Genomic DNA, 14,562 nt, shown 5'->3' on the forward strand with positions numbered 1-14,562 from the left:
TCCATGATAGGTGGGCCCAACAGGTCGGTGTCCCACCTGTCATGCAGCCAAAGGCAGGTGAGGTTAAGGCGAGAGGGCGTTGTAGTAATCAAACTTCTCGGTCTTGTACGAGTTGATGCTACACATCAAAGCACTGCACTCGATATATTTCAATAATTTGCGTTTACTGATGCATTAATTACAATGCATGCATGCATGCCGTGACTCTCCTTTTGGTACTTGCATGTGTTGATTTAAGGCACCTTGAAGTAGTATGAATATGTGATGGTAAAGCTTTGTAATGCCCCGGCCCTAATAAAGCGAGAGATGGTTGTGCACGAGGAGGGCGAGATCATGCAGACGGAACAGTACCCGACGATGGAGCTCTCTATGGTCTCGATGGACCTCACCTTGCTCCACTGCCCCTTGTGCCTCCGCCCCTTGAAGCCTCCAGTGTATGAGGTTCGAATACACCTCTTCCGTTCGGCTGATCGAGCAAGGTGTAGGTTTCTTGATTGATGTGTTGTTCGATTGATTTGTGTAGTGCAAGGGAGGGCACCTGGCTTGCGCGGACTGCCGCATCGAGCGCCCCGGGAACCAGCGGCAGTGCCAGAAGTGCGAGCGCGGCGGTGGCTTCAATGTGCGAAACACGGCGGTGGACGTCATCCTCTCCTCGGTGAGGGTGAAGTGCCCGCACGAAGGCCGTGGGCTCTACGTCACTTACCACAAGCTCGCCGAGCACCAGAGCGTGTGTCCGCTCGTGCCCTGCAAATGCCCCATGCCTGTCTGCGGCTACGAAGGCCTGCCGCCGGTGCTCTCCCACCACATCAGCACCGTGCATCCCATGCCCGTGCACAAGATCCAGTACGCAAGGCGCTCCAGCTGCAAGTGCCACTGTCGGAGCCACGGCTCTTGCTGTTCGTGGAGGAGGACAGCCGCACGTTTTTCTTGGTCGGCGGCGTGCTCGACATCGGCGCGCCTATCGCCGTGTCGGTCGTTTGCATCATAGTGGGGGCGTCCCCACTGCCGCACTACGTGGCGAAGCTGTGGGCGAACGGCCCGCCGGGGGAGCCTAAAGGCAGGACCGACGCCATCATGGTGGAAATGGAGGTGACAAGCAGCAGGGATCCCGGCAATGTTGCCATGCAGGAGCTGACCTTCTTCATAGTTCCGCCCAAGATGCTGGCCGGGGCTAAGCTGGTGTCCCTCCACATTCAGATTGAGAAGCTCACGTCCTAAATGATTCTACAGTGCCTTTTGTTTATCTTAGTAATATGCTAATATAGGGGTTACCTCGGTCTACTTTAGCTTAAGAGATGGTGGGTTTTGGTGGCGATGCAACAATTACCTCGACATCGGATCAACAGTGAAAGTAATTTCGAACAGTCGAATGGATATTTGTGTCTGTTGGATATAAAGATCCTTTGGGTAGGAAGTAACAGCTTATATGCTTTTTTCAAAACGGAACATCAATACTAGTATAATTTTTGTTGACATGCACTGATATTTTTGAAACGGACGTCGGGCTGTAGCTAGAAGGGCGGTTGGGACACAGCATCGGCCCATACTGCGGTGACCCCCGATTGGGACGCACCGATTGTGGATTTTCTCCCTCACCGATGTCGACCGCATCTATGCAGAACATTGTTCCCTTCCCCCATCTGCGGGATCAGGACGGATATGTGACCAGCGGTGTGGCCACCATCGTTCTATGCTTGTGAAGAGAGCAAGCAAGCTTGTAGCTTAGGCTCCGGCTAGTGTATATATAGTGGTTTTATTTTTCTCTCCATATCAACCATTTTATATTGCGTACGTGTCATTGAAGAGTGAAATGATGGTTGCTTCTTTCGACTAACTTACTGTGTGATTTGACTGCTCCTTTAGTGGCCCCTACACATACTCACCCAACGTGTATGCAAAAGTCACACGTACACATGGACGCAAAAATGCGTGTGACGCCCTAATGCATGCATGTATGAGCACACGATGGAACACACGCGATCACACTCAAGTGCTCAACCTACACGTGCATGCACACACATACTCAGCCAGGGTGAGCTAGTGACCGTATAAACACCGGAAAATGTATATATTGAGCGCAATGAGCGTATTATGAAGTCCACTGACCATATTTTTACAAATATACAGTGAAAAACAGTGTATTTATCTTGTTTGAAATTAAGCCATATTAACCGGAGAGGAGGCAGTATGGACTAGCATTACTTTGTTGTGTCCCGTCAACTTGCCGAACGAGGAGAAGCTTGCAAGACGGGAGAATCTTGCACGCGGTGGCTCGCAGGACAAGGAGAAACTTTTGACTAATCCAAGCTCTCCTTCGCTCAGGCGGTGGACTTACAATAGTTAATTCGGTGTCAGATTGCCAGAAGCATACACTGTACTAGTACTATTATTGTTGCACTTCCCGAAGAGGCGAACAGCCAAGCGCAAAGTTTACTAGTACTAGTACTACTACTATAATCTATAGAGGCATGTACTATACTAGTACTAGGAACCGGATGGAGGAGAGCCTGCACTCTTATTATATTTTTAAAATGTGATAAAGCGATCTTCAACACATTTGGTTCTCTTCGAGGGTTCTCGCATGTGATAATGGAAGTTAATTGCATGGAACACTCACCACAATTCTTGCTTAATTCTGGCTCATATCCTGTTACAAATAGGAGCGCTCGGTAATATTTCCTCTTTTTTTGTTATTCGGCATGTAAACAGGTCAGCAAACCTTGCGGCGCATCTTTGTGCCAACCGTGCTTGCTGTACTTTGAATGTGGCCGAGAGCTGGCTTGATGAGACACCTCGCTTCCTACTTCTTTTTTTGCGGGGTAACTCGCTTCCTAGTGACCAGTGTCTTGGCTGATCGTCCTAAGAATGCTTATATATATGAATAAAGCTCTCTCATTTACCCACAAAAAAGATTAAGCCATATTAACCGGAAAGGAGGGAGTATGGACTAGCACTACTTGTTGGTGTGTCCTGTCAACTCGTAGAACGAGGAGAAGCTTGCAGGCCAAGGTGAATCTCGCTTACGCCTTTTGACTAATGCAACTTACCTCGCCCAGGAGGTGGACATGCATCAATTCATTCGGTGTCAAATTGCTAGAGGCATACACTGTACTACTGAACATGCAGAGTACCATCATTGTTCGACTTCACGAAGAGGCGAAGAGCCAAGCGCAAGGTTTAGTAGTACAAGTAGTACTACTACTAGAACCGCATGGTGGAGCCTCTATACTCTTATTTTTTTAATCTCTGATAAAGTACACCTTTATTCCGGAGAAGGGCGAAAAACGGCAACCCAACATGTAATGATGATATCGATCAACCATGATCGAATATATCTTGGCCTCCGCGCGAGCCCGTCCGTGTGTTCTCACTCCTCGTCTCTATCAAGGAACGACGGGTTGGACATTTTGCCATCAATTGAGATCGGTTTGCTCACACTCCGGTCCCACATGTCAGTGATATGCCAAGAGGAGGTGCGTTGACCGACTGGCCATACGCGTACTTGGTTTTGCACCTTCATACTACTCCTCCCTCCATCACAGTTTACAGGGCACACTTCATTATGATGCATTTCTCTTAATGCATTTCCACCACCAGAGAGACTTTAGACGCGTTTGGTTTAATGCTCAATTAATTAGGGCGTGGTAACCGCAATTTTCTCTCGATGTAGTACTACAGAGTGGAGTAAGTGCATGCATGCATGTACCTGGGGTGGAAGCACTGCATGCATGTGTGTACGCATCATTTCCTCTAGTAATAGATGCCGTGCTATAACTACCAATGCTATTTTTCAGGCCGATTGCTAGTTGCCTTGGTCCTAGAGATTTTCTCTTTTTCTGAAGCGCGCTCTATAAACAGTGACGAATGGAGTAGTATGAGCGGATTCAAAGAAGAGCATATTGATGGTTTCTTCTTCCGAGCAACTTATAGTGGGAAAGGTGGGGCTTATGATTTGACTGCTCATTACTCACTATTAATGCGGCGCAACGACCGGTCTGAGTCTCCCATGCGGCTGTGCACTACCCCCTCGGTTCTTAAATATACTCCGGAGTATTTGTCTTTCTAGAGATTTCAATGAGTGGCTACTCAAATATTTGTCTTTTTAGAGATTCAAATGGACTACTACATACAGATGTATATAGACATATTTTAGAGTGTAGATTCACTCATTTTGCTCTGTATGTAGTCACTTGTTGAAATCTCTAGAAAGACAAATATTTAGGAATGGAGGGAGTACACATACGAAGCAAAATGAGTGAATCTACACTCTAAAATATGCCCATTTGAAATTTGTAAAAAGACAAATATTGTTGATGACAGTTGCGGCAACAAAAAAGAAGCATATTCCTTGTCCTAAGGGAACATAACAACACGGTTGTGTTTGTCTAAAACGGTGTGAGGACGAGATTGCAAGATGGAAAGTACGCCAGACGAGCTACGTTTTGTGCAAAGAACTATGGAAGATCCACATGCAGCGACGTGGGAAGACGGGCAGTGGAGCAAGGCTGGAGGGGATACCTGGAGGTCGTCGGGATGTAACTAGGTGAGCGGCAGCGGGCGGAATCTGCCCATACTGGGGCAACGAGGAGGTGGCGTAGGCCCTACCGCGCCGGAGCTTGGTCAGAGAGAACGGCGTGTACCGCAGATCGGGACGTGCTGCCTCGGCACCGTTGAATGGAGAAACGATGCATGTCCTCCCTTTCCGCCGGTGGACGAGATGCGGCCGGATCAGTGACCAAGGATGAGAGAGAGAGAGAGGCCACCGCAGCCTTGTGTGAGATACTCTGAAGAGAGACAAACCAGGCAGGGAGGCTCCATTGTATATAGTGGAGCGGACTACCTTTTTGTCCATAAAAATCATTTTATATTCTGTGTACGTGCCATTGAGCGATATAACTTTATTTAAAAATAACGCGCCAATGCATCAAGTCGAACTTTGTTTCGTGCACGCGTGGTACACGACCTCCGTGGGTAAACAACCGCTACATGCGTTCAAATTAACACGTGGGTTGCCATTTCGTACATAAATGAGCCCCACTGTGTACCCGCGTGGGTGTGGCTGGGCACAAAGCATGAGTACATGCACGGTGCACCTATTCTCTTCTTGTATATGTACACCACCTACGTGGGGTTGTGTGAGAGAGATACAAATTTAGAGAGATATAGTGTGTGGGTTCGTGAGAGGTTTTTTTGGGGGGGGTCAATAAAAAATGTAACATATGCAATGTGTGTGAAATAGAGTCCTGGGTATATCATATATATAGAGAGGGGGCGATGCACGAGGAGTGGAGGAATCATCGACTTGAGGTGTCCATAGAATCGAAGAGAGGGATGATGTCTGTGTGTGTGAGCGCGCAGTCGATAAAGAGTGCCATCGAATTTGTGTGTGCCCACGTCAAAGATATAGAGTGGCTGGCCTACTAGAACGAGAGAGGGGACATGTGTAGTTTGTCTCTGTGGCATGTATACCTACCTACATTGCTCGACCATCGGTGTGTAGTGAGGGGGGAGGAAGGCCTAATTAACTATAGAGGTACAATGGTTGGTATATGTGTGGAGGAGAGAGGCCTACCTCATGTATTAAGGGAGATCGATCTACCTCATGTATTAAGGGAGATCGATCGGCATCCATGCATATGTGTAGGAGAGGAATAAGGTTGGGAGAGAGACATAGCTAGAGTGTTGGAGGGGGTGGTAGTGGAGTTGCTTCTAACAAATGGTGGGATAGGCTTGCTAGACAACCGGAGGGCATGCCTGCAATATCAATAAGAGAGGGGATGGCTACCTATCTGTGCACGTGCGTGTGAGAGACGGGTCAGGAGGCATGCATGAATGATGAGGGGGGACGATATGGCTGTGGTAAGCAGACATAACTACATAGGAAGATCAATCGTCCTTTGTCAGAGAAAGGAGAGACATAACTTGTGAGGTACGTCGATCGATGGGGGGGGAATAGTTAAAGTCGACCTAGGTATATGTTGGGAGATCGATCGGTATACATGCATGTGTGTGTTAGAAGCAAATGAGGCACGGGGAGAAGGATAGAGAGAGAGGGATGCATCTAGGAGGTGGTGTGAGAGTCATACTATATCGAGGGGGAAGGAATGTGCGAGAACGAGATCGATGAAAAGAGTGGTGGGAGTGAGGCATGACGGTGATAAGAGAAGAGGGGAAGCTTGTGTTTGTGCTAGGCACACCTGGCTAGAGAGGCATATCGATCAATGTGTGCCGTAAAGAAGGAGCTGGGGGGGCTACACACACCGTGGGTGAACGACCTAAAGTGGAAAGATGAATTTGCACGATGGAGCTAGAGAATGCTGAGGGAGGGTGAGAGGGATGTGGGCGTGTGCATGCATGAGAGAAAGTTAGCGCTCAGCTAGCTACAAAGATAAGAGGATTGTGTGGGTGTAAAATACGAATAGAGATCATACTTCGTCATAAAAAGCGAATTCGGATATTTGAAGAATTTATCATAGTGAATATATATATAACGGTGATACACATGGTGTGGTTATGAACATGTTATACTACATATAATATATTTTATCTCTACTCTTATAAAAAACGGAGTTGCTGATGATGGTGAGCCTGCCATCCTGCAATATAGGTCGTCCGATTTATATTTGACGGATAGGAAGGAAACTATGGCAATTTTGAAAAAAGATACCCACACCCCTCTCCATATTTGCAAATTAGGCCTCCCCTTGATCATGTTAATGTTCTGTGGAACGCATGGGCATCTTGCTAGTACTACGTATAATATATAGAACATTGATCATAATTTGGGCTAATGTGTGGCTTTTGCAGCTCAGGTCTAAATACTTGTCATAATGTAGGGGGCGGGCACTATACTATGTGTGATAAACACGGTGTACACGTATGGAACATGGTTTAGATTATGAATATATAGTTAGTACATCAAATGTACTATTATTTGGAATCAACATCAAGTGTATTCAAAAAATAGAATTCGAGTTCATGTAGTACACATAGTTCATATCTATATCTATAGTAATCATGTGGTGTGTTATTAAGGTAATAAAAGAATGATGGTTGAAGTTGGCAACAATCATGATTGTAGTTTCTTATTGAAATAGGGAAACGAATTCAAATTCAGTTCGAATTGCAGCGGTAGTATAGACATTTGGAATGCACTAAAATGTTGGTATGAGTAGGTTACATGCATTATACAGCAAGCGAAAAAAATTAATTGGACATAACATGGATTCATACTCCCTCCTTCCATCTATATAGGGCGTAATGCGTTTTTTAAGACCGCCTTTGACTATTGATAAGATTTATAGTACATGACAAGCACAACGTGAAAATTATATCATTGAAAGAACCTTTCACAGACAAATTTATCGGTGTGCTTTGTCTAAGTTGCATGTCATATATTATTGCTCTAATATTTGGTCAAAGTTAGCATCGAAAAACGCATTAGGCCCTATATAGATGGAAGGAGGGAGTAGCTTTGAATAGCATTTTTATAGTAAAATGGGGCAAGACTCTCTCTTTGCGTGGTGTGAATATTTTTATTTTTTTCATTTTCTTTTTGGTTGAGGGAAGTGCGAATTGATTTGGTACGTACAAGTACAATATTACACATTAGGCTTGTCCCTAAAATTCAACCCGCGCCTTGTTATATCCCGAAAATTCTGATATCGTGATCCCAAAACTGGCGCCTTCACAACCCGTGCCTTGCTATCCCGAAATTACAACACACACGAAAACTCCCTCCAGCTGCCAAATCCCGACACGCAAAATCGCCCTTCTAACCCTGAGCCGAAAGGGCCGCTAGTTCAAATCGGTGTGGGGTACTTTTGTAACACACCCTACATTTTGGACAAGCGCGTGCCTAAGTCATGGTTCACCCCCTCCCATCGCCTCCTTTTTGCCATTCAAAATCCCAGGCCGCTAGAACCTTTCCGCTCCAAACGCGAAACCCCACCCTCCTTCGTCCGCCACCTCACCGCTGCCCAGTCGGAGCCTCTTCCCCGACAACGTCGTCCACCGCAACAGCTCGACGTCCCTCGTCCACCTCCCCAGATGAGGATCCGTCATCCATCTCGTCATCCCGCCGGTTCAGCCACCCCGTCCTCCACGTCCAAGGAGCTGCTCCGACGATCGCCTAGTCTATCGTGGCTGCTCCATCCCCACAGCGTCGCCTTAACCTTCTCCACCGAAACCGCAACATCCTCACCGACTCCTCGGACAAAGCCGAGGCCTACTCGGCGCCACCAAAGAGATTGTACACTCATCGCATCGCACCTTCTCCTTAGCTCGACCTCCCGGCGCCGACGGTACTCCATCCCGCACCCCCATGGAGCGGCTACGTTGAAGCCAGCGCCGCGGGCGACATCTCCAGGGCGGCTCTCCCCCAGTGCGAGGCCCTTACGGCGGCGGCGTCCATACCAGCCGGATTTGCTGTTGCTACTCTGGCTCTCGCTCGCTCGCTCGCGCTGCTGCTGCTCCGGCTCCCGCTCGCTCGCTCGCCCAGCTGCTGCTGCTCCGGCTCTCGCTTGCTCGCTCGCACTGCTGCTGCTGGTGCTCTCCCCCTCGCTCGTGCTGTGGCTCTGCTCCGATTTAGCTACACTTTAGTCGACTAAATCAACTTTTGGGTCAGTCAATTTTCAGGGGGTGGGGGGGCTCGCTGGAGTTAAGGAAGAACCACCCGCAGCAGGGACGGGGGCTCGCCGGAGAGGTACCCCACTATCTATCTTAGGGTTCAGGGTGGGGGCGGGGGGGCCTATAGGGCTGGCCGGGGCGGCGGCGGATCGGTGGTGGGGAGTTGTTTTGGGGCGGCGAGGCGGCGCTGGGGCCCGTGGTTCGGCCGGTGGTGGCTGGTGGCTCAGGGGGGGTGCAGGTTGAAGATGAACTGCAGGCCCTCCCTAAACTACATGTCAAGTGCCTCACTGCTACCATTGCGTTTAGTTTCGACAGTAACATTCAGATTCCACAGTAAATTTCAGTTTCAACAGTTAAGTTTAGAGTCAACCGTTTTTACCTCATCTGTTGTAGTCAGGTGGTTTTTGGTGATGTAAATTTTACATCTATTTTACATCGTCTATTGGAGATGCTATTAGAATCCCACTTGAGATTAACGATGTCTATCTTGTGCTGCTTCAGCCTTGATGTCTTACGGCTCACCGGGGCTGCTCCAACGACAGAACGGTCCATCACAACAGAGCAGTGCCATGTACGCCGTCTACAGATTCCTCAGATCTTCCTCCACACCTCCGACAGCTACCTCTACCTCAACTGCTTCAACGACCAACCCAATGATGCTGAGGTCGACACGGCTACGGCAAAGAGGTTGTACACTTGTTGCATCACTTATTACTATACATTCATGTCAATCCATTAGTGCTATTTTGGTTCAACGGAAAAACATAGCAATAGGTAATTTTCCAATGGCACTCTACTATTCAATTATTCATGCATTTTGTTGAAAGGAATGAAGCAAAACATCCACCTGGACCTACTTTTCAAAATCCTATGCTTGAAAACAAGACCAAGTGCATTAGTGGTAGAATAACATTCTAATTGTACACGCTTTCATATGGTTTCACTTTATTTTGGCCATGTTTCTTTGCATTCCTCTGCTCTTCCAATTCCTGTAAACCAAACACTCAAGTTGACAGAAATCCTGTGTTTACAAATGCTCTGTTTACCATGTGCATTCCTATCCTATTCCGGTGTTTTTCCTATCCCTGCGTTTTTAGAATCATGCAAGCCAAATGAGCCCTTACAGAATTACTTCAGTTACAAGTAGGTGTCGAAGGGAACTTTGTGTGGTTTGTCCTGCTCCTGCCGTGACGTCGTCCACCTCAACCGAGCTGCTCCATCGACAGAAACATCCACCAAACCAAACATCACGACTCATGACCGTCTTTCGCCGCCTCTGATCTCCTTCCCTGTCGCCGACACCCACCGCAACGGCATCACCATCATTGACTCAGTAGATGAACCTGAGGAGTACACGGGTCCACAAGAGAGGTCGCACTCTTTTGTTTCTGGTTATGTTATGCATTGCTTAAAATTACCTGCTACTTTATCGTCCTATTCACCTCTTGGACTCCAAGTCAGGTCCAAATTAATGTTCAAACTTGAGTTCCAAATTAGTTGTGGGGCACATATCGAGGAAGCAATGAATAGTATCTCTGTCTAATATCTGGTTCACCTAGGGTATGCCTATGTTGTTCATCTTGGGTGGGAAACAAATAGTAAAGCAATCATCATCTGTCTTTTTATTAAATTAAAGCAATCATCAACCTGCTATCATTCTTTTTGGATCCATCCACTGGTTGTTACCATCACTCTGAATTTCTGCATGCTCTCCTTACATAATCTCACCATATTTTTTCGTATGCATGTCAGATATTGTACACAGTCATGCTGAACATCTAGAGAAAAAGAGAAGAGTTTTGTGCGGCAATACAATGTCATGCAGACATCGCTCCATGGTGGGTTCAATGGCAAACCCTCCCCGCCCCTTTCCAAATTGTAATCCAGAGGAAGATATCTATTCTGAGGCGGATTCAGACGCCGCTGACCACTCCTATTTACCCCCCCAAGGTGTTTGCTCTACCTTGGCAGCATGATGTTAGTCATGTCATGCATATGTTGCCTTGCAGTGCCTACTTTTGACATCATATATGTCATCTGCTTAGTTTAGACATGTTCTATAATGCCACATGTTTAGTTTCTATATCATATATGGGAATTATGCAGTCTCATGTCTTTTAGCCAGCCATAATATACGTGAAATGTGCAATGCCATCCTGTTTAACCAGGCATCATATATTTGAATGATATCTTGCCCATCCTTTTCTTCATTACATTTCTATTTGTTGATAATGTTTGTACATTAAACTACTCTTCCTCTGAATCAGCCACTTGGGTGGGAGATTGAAAAATCTGGAGTGAAAACAAGGCCTTCAGAGCAGACAGTGCTACCTGTCGAAGCAGATCTCTTGTTGGGTCCCGATAGGTCCTCAGAGATGGATTCAGAGAAAGATGACCAGTCCTATTCCCCCACCGAGGTGTATGCTCTAACTTGGCACGGTATACTGCTCATATCATGCATATGGTGTCTTGCATTGCATAGTTTAGACATCATATACACAATATTCAACACCATGTTCTTAGTTCAGACATCATATCTAATGCCCTCTGTTTAGCATATAAATCACATATGTGAATTAAATGATGCGATCCTGATTACTTAGATAACACGTAGGTGAATTATGTCATGCGATCTTGTTTAGTTATTCATCATATCTTGGAATTATGTTATGCTATGCTATCCAGTTTAGATAGACATCATATATGTGAAATTATGTCATGCTATCCGTTTTAGTTAAACAATATACATGTCAACTATTTCATGCCCTCTTTTTTCCACACCATCTATTGCATCTGTCTCTCATACAATGTCTCTACATTCAACTATGTTTCCTGTTTATCAGCCATTTGAATTGGAGCGGGTGATGCCATCATCTAGCGGACTAAAAACACGGTCTTCAAATAAAACAGTGCTACCTCTTGGTGGAGATAGCACCCCTGTTGTACATGCATGAGAACCAGCCCTACCACACATAACCCAAACTCTCGTAGATTGTAACCCTACTGCGATGGACAGAGAACCAGCTAAAACCGTGCTGCCTCTTGGTGGAGATAGCACCCCGGTTGTACATGCACGAGAACCAGCCCTACCACACATAACCCAAACTCTCGCAGATTGTACCCCTACTGCGATGGACAGAGAACCAGCTTCACCCAATCTAACCCCAGCAGATAGTGACCCAGTTCCTGTTGACACAGGACCATCTCCACCACAGAGCTCCCAAACAAGAGCAGTTAGTAAGGCAGCTCCAGTGCCCAAAGGAAGCTCCGGTTGAAACGTTTTGCTCATGTGTATGTGGTGAGTGTTAGCAATCATAGAAGACTATTTGATGGTTGAGTATGTGGACTTGCCTAAAGGCTCCCATACGTGACCCTTCCTGGAAAGATGATGAATTGTAGTTGACAAGTTGATTGAGAACATAGTTTGTTTGTTTCTAATAGAGTTTATGCTTCATACTTCGATAGTGTGATGAATTGTCACTTATTCATGAGAAGCCTATGATAAAAGTTCTATGATAAAAGTCTTATGTTTAAGTTTGTTGCTGTTATAATAATGAACATGATGCTTCTATGTCCATTTTTTTATTGACACCTCTCTCTCTAAGCATGTGGACATGTTTTTCGATTTTGGTTTCGCTTGAGGACAAGCGAGGTCTAAGCTTGGGGGACTTGATACGTCCATTTTGCATCATGTTTTCCTACTCTTATTTATGATGTTTTGTACATCATAATGCTTTTTGGAGTAATTCTAATGCCTTTTCTCTCATAATTTGCAAGGTACACACAAAGAGGGAGAATTCCGGCAGCTGGAAATATGGACCTGGAAAAGCTGCATTAGGCTACCTATTATGCACAACTCCAAAAAGGTTGAAACTTCACGGAGATTTTTTATGGAATATATGATGAATATTGGAGCAAATAAGTACCAGAGGAGGCCCACCAGGTGGGCCCAACCCACCTGGGCATGCCAGGGAGCCCAGGCACGCCCTGGTGGGTTGTGCTCACCCAGGCCCACCTCTAGTGCCCATCTTCTGGTATATAAGTCATTTTGACCTAGAAAAAAATTAGGAGAGGACTTTCGGGACAAAGCGTCGCCGTCTCAAGGTGGAACTTCGGCAGGAGCACTTTTGCCCTCCGACGGAGCGATTCCGCCGGGGGAACTTCCCTCCCGGAAGGGGAAATCATCGTCATCATCATCACCAACAAATCTCCCATCTTGGGGAGGGAATTCTCCATCAACATCTTCAACAGCACCATCTCATCTCAAACCCTAGTTCATCTCTTGTGTTCAATCTTGTTACCGGAACTATATATTGCTGCTTGTGGGTGACTAGTGGTGTTGATTACATCTTGTAGTTGATTACTATATGGTTTATTTGGTGGAAGATTATATGTTCAGATCCAATATGCTATTTAATACCCCTTTTATCTTGAGCATGATTATCATTTGTGAGTAGTTACTTTTGTTCTTGAGGTCACGGGAGAAATCATGTTTCAAGTAATCTTGTGAACTTGATATGTGTTCGATATTTGATAGTATGTATGTTGTGATTCCCTTAGTGGTGTCATGTGAATGTCGACTACATGACACTTCACCATATTTGGTCATAAGGGAATGCATTCTGGAGTAGCAATTAGATGATGGGTTGCAAGAGTGACAGAAGCTTAAACCCCAGTTTATGCGCTATTTCGTAAGGGACCGATTGGATCCAAAAGTTTAATGCTATGGTTAGAATTTATTCTTAATACTTTTCTCGTAGTTGCAGATGCTTGCGGGAGGGTTAATCATAAGTAGGAGGTTTGTTCAAGTAAGAACAACACCTAAGCACCGGTCCACCCACATATCAAATTATCAAAGTAGCAAACACAAATCAAACCAACATGGTGAAAGTGACTAGATGAAATTCCCGTGTACCCTCAAGAACGCTTTCCTTATCATAAGAGACTGTTTTAGCCTGTCCTTTGCCTCAAAAGTATTGGGCTACCTTGCTGCACTTTTGCTACTATCATCGTTACTTGATCGTTACAAATTATCTTGCTATCAAACTACTCTGTTACTTACAATTTCAGCACTTCTAGACATTACCTTGCTGAAAACCACTTGTCATTTCCTTCTGCTCCTCGTTGGGTTCGACACTCTTACTTGTCGAAAAGAGCTACAATTGATCCCATATACTTGTGGGTCACCACTTGGCTTGTCATCGGGGTTCTGCGTGATTTGAATATTTTGTGTGATGAAGATGGAGCACAGCCAGACTATATGATTTTGTAGGGATAGCTTTCTTTGGCCATGTTATTTTGAGAAGACATAATTGCCTTGTTAGCATGCTTGAAGTATTACTGTTTTTATGTCAATATTAAACTTTTGTTTTGAATCTTATGCATCTGAACATTCATGCCACAATAAAGAAAAATTACATGGATAAATATGTTAGGTAGCATTCCACATCAATTTTTTTATCATTTACCTACTCGAGGACAAGCATAGGGGCGCGCCCCTAGGGGGATGCCCCTTGCCTTGTGGCCTACTCCAACACCTCCTGACCTAATTCTTCATCCTATATATTCACATATATTCCCAAACTTCCAGAAGCATCCACGAAAACACTTTTCGACCGCCGCAACCTTCTGTTTTCGTGAGATCCCATCTTGGGGCCTTTTCCGGCATCCTGCCTGTGGGGGATTCTATCACAGAGGGCTTGTACATCAACTCCATTGCCCTTCCGATGAAGCGTGAGTATTTTACCTCAGACCTACGGGTCCATAACTAGTAGATAGATGGCTTATTCTCTCTCTTTGATTCTCAATACCATGTTCTCCTCGATGTTCTTGGAGATCCATCCGATGTAATCTTCTTTTGCGGTGTGTTTGTTGAGACCCGATAAATTGTGGATTTATGACCAGCTTATCTATGAATATTATTTGAATATTCTC

General features: G+C 45.6%; 1 pseudogene; it reads left to right on the forward strand.

Moving 5' to 3' along the window:
- Positions 1-306: 306 nt before the first annotated feature.
- On the forward strand, positions 307-1,218 carry LOC125509671 (annotated as a pseudogene).
- The last annotated feature ends 13,344 nt before the right edge of the window (positions 1,219-14,562 follow it).

Source organism: Triticum urartu, chromosome 1, assembly GCF_003073215.2.
Source record: "Triticum urartu cultivar G1812 chromosome 1, Tu2.1, whole genome shotgun sequence".
NCBI lineage: Eukaryota > Viridiplantae > Streptophyta > Magnoliopsida > Poales > Poaceae > Triticum > Triticum urartu.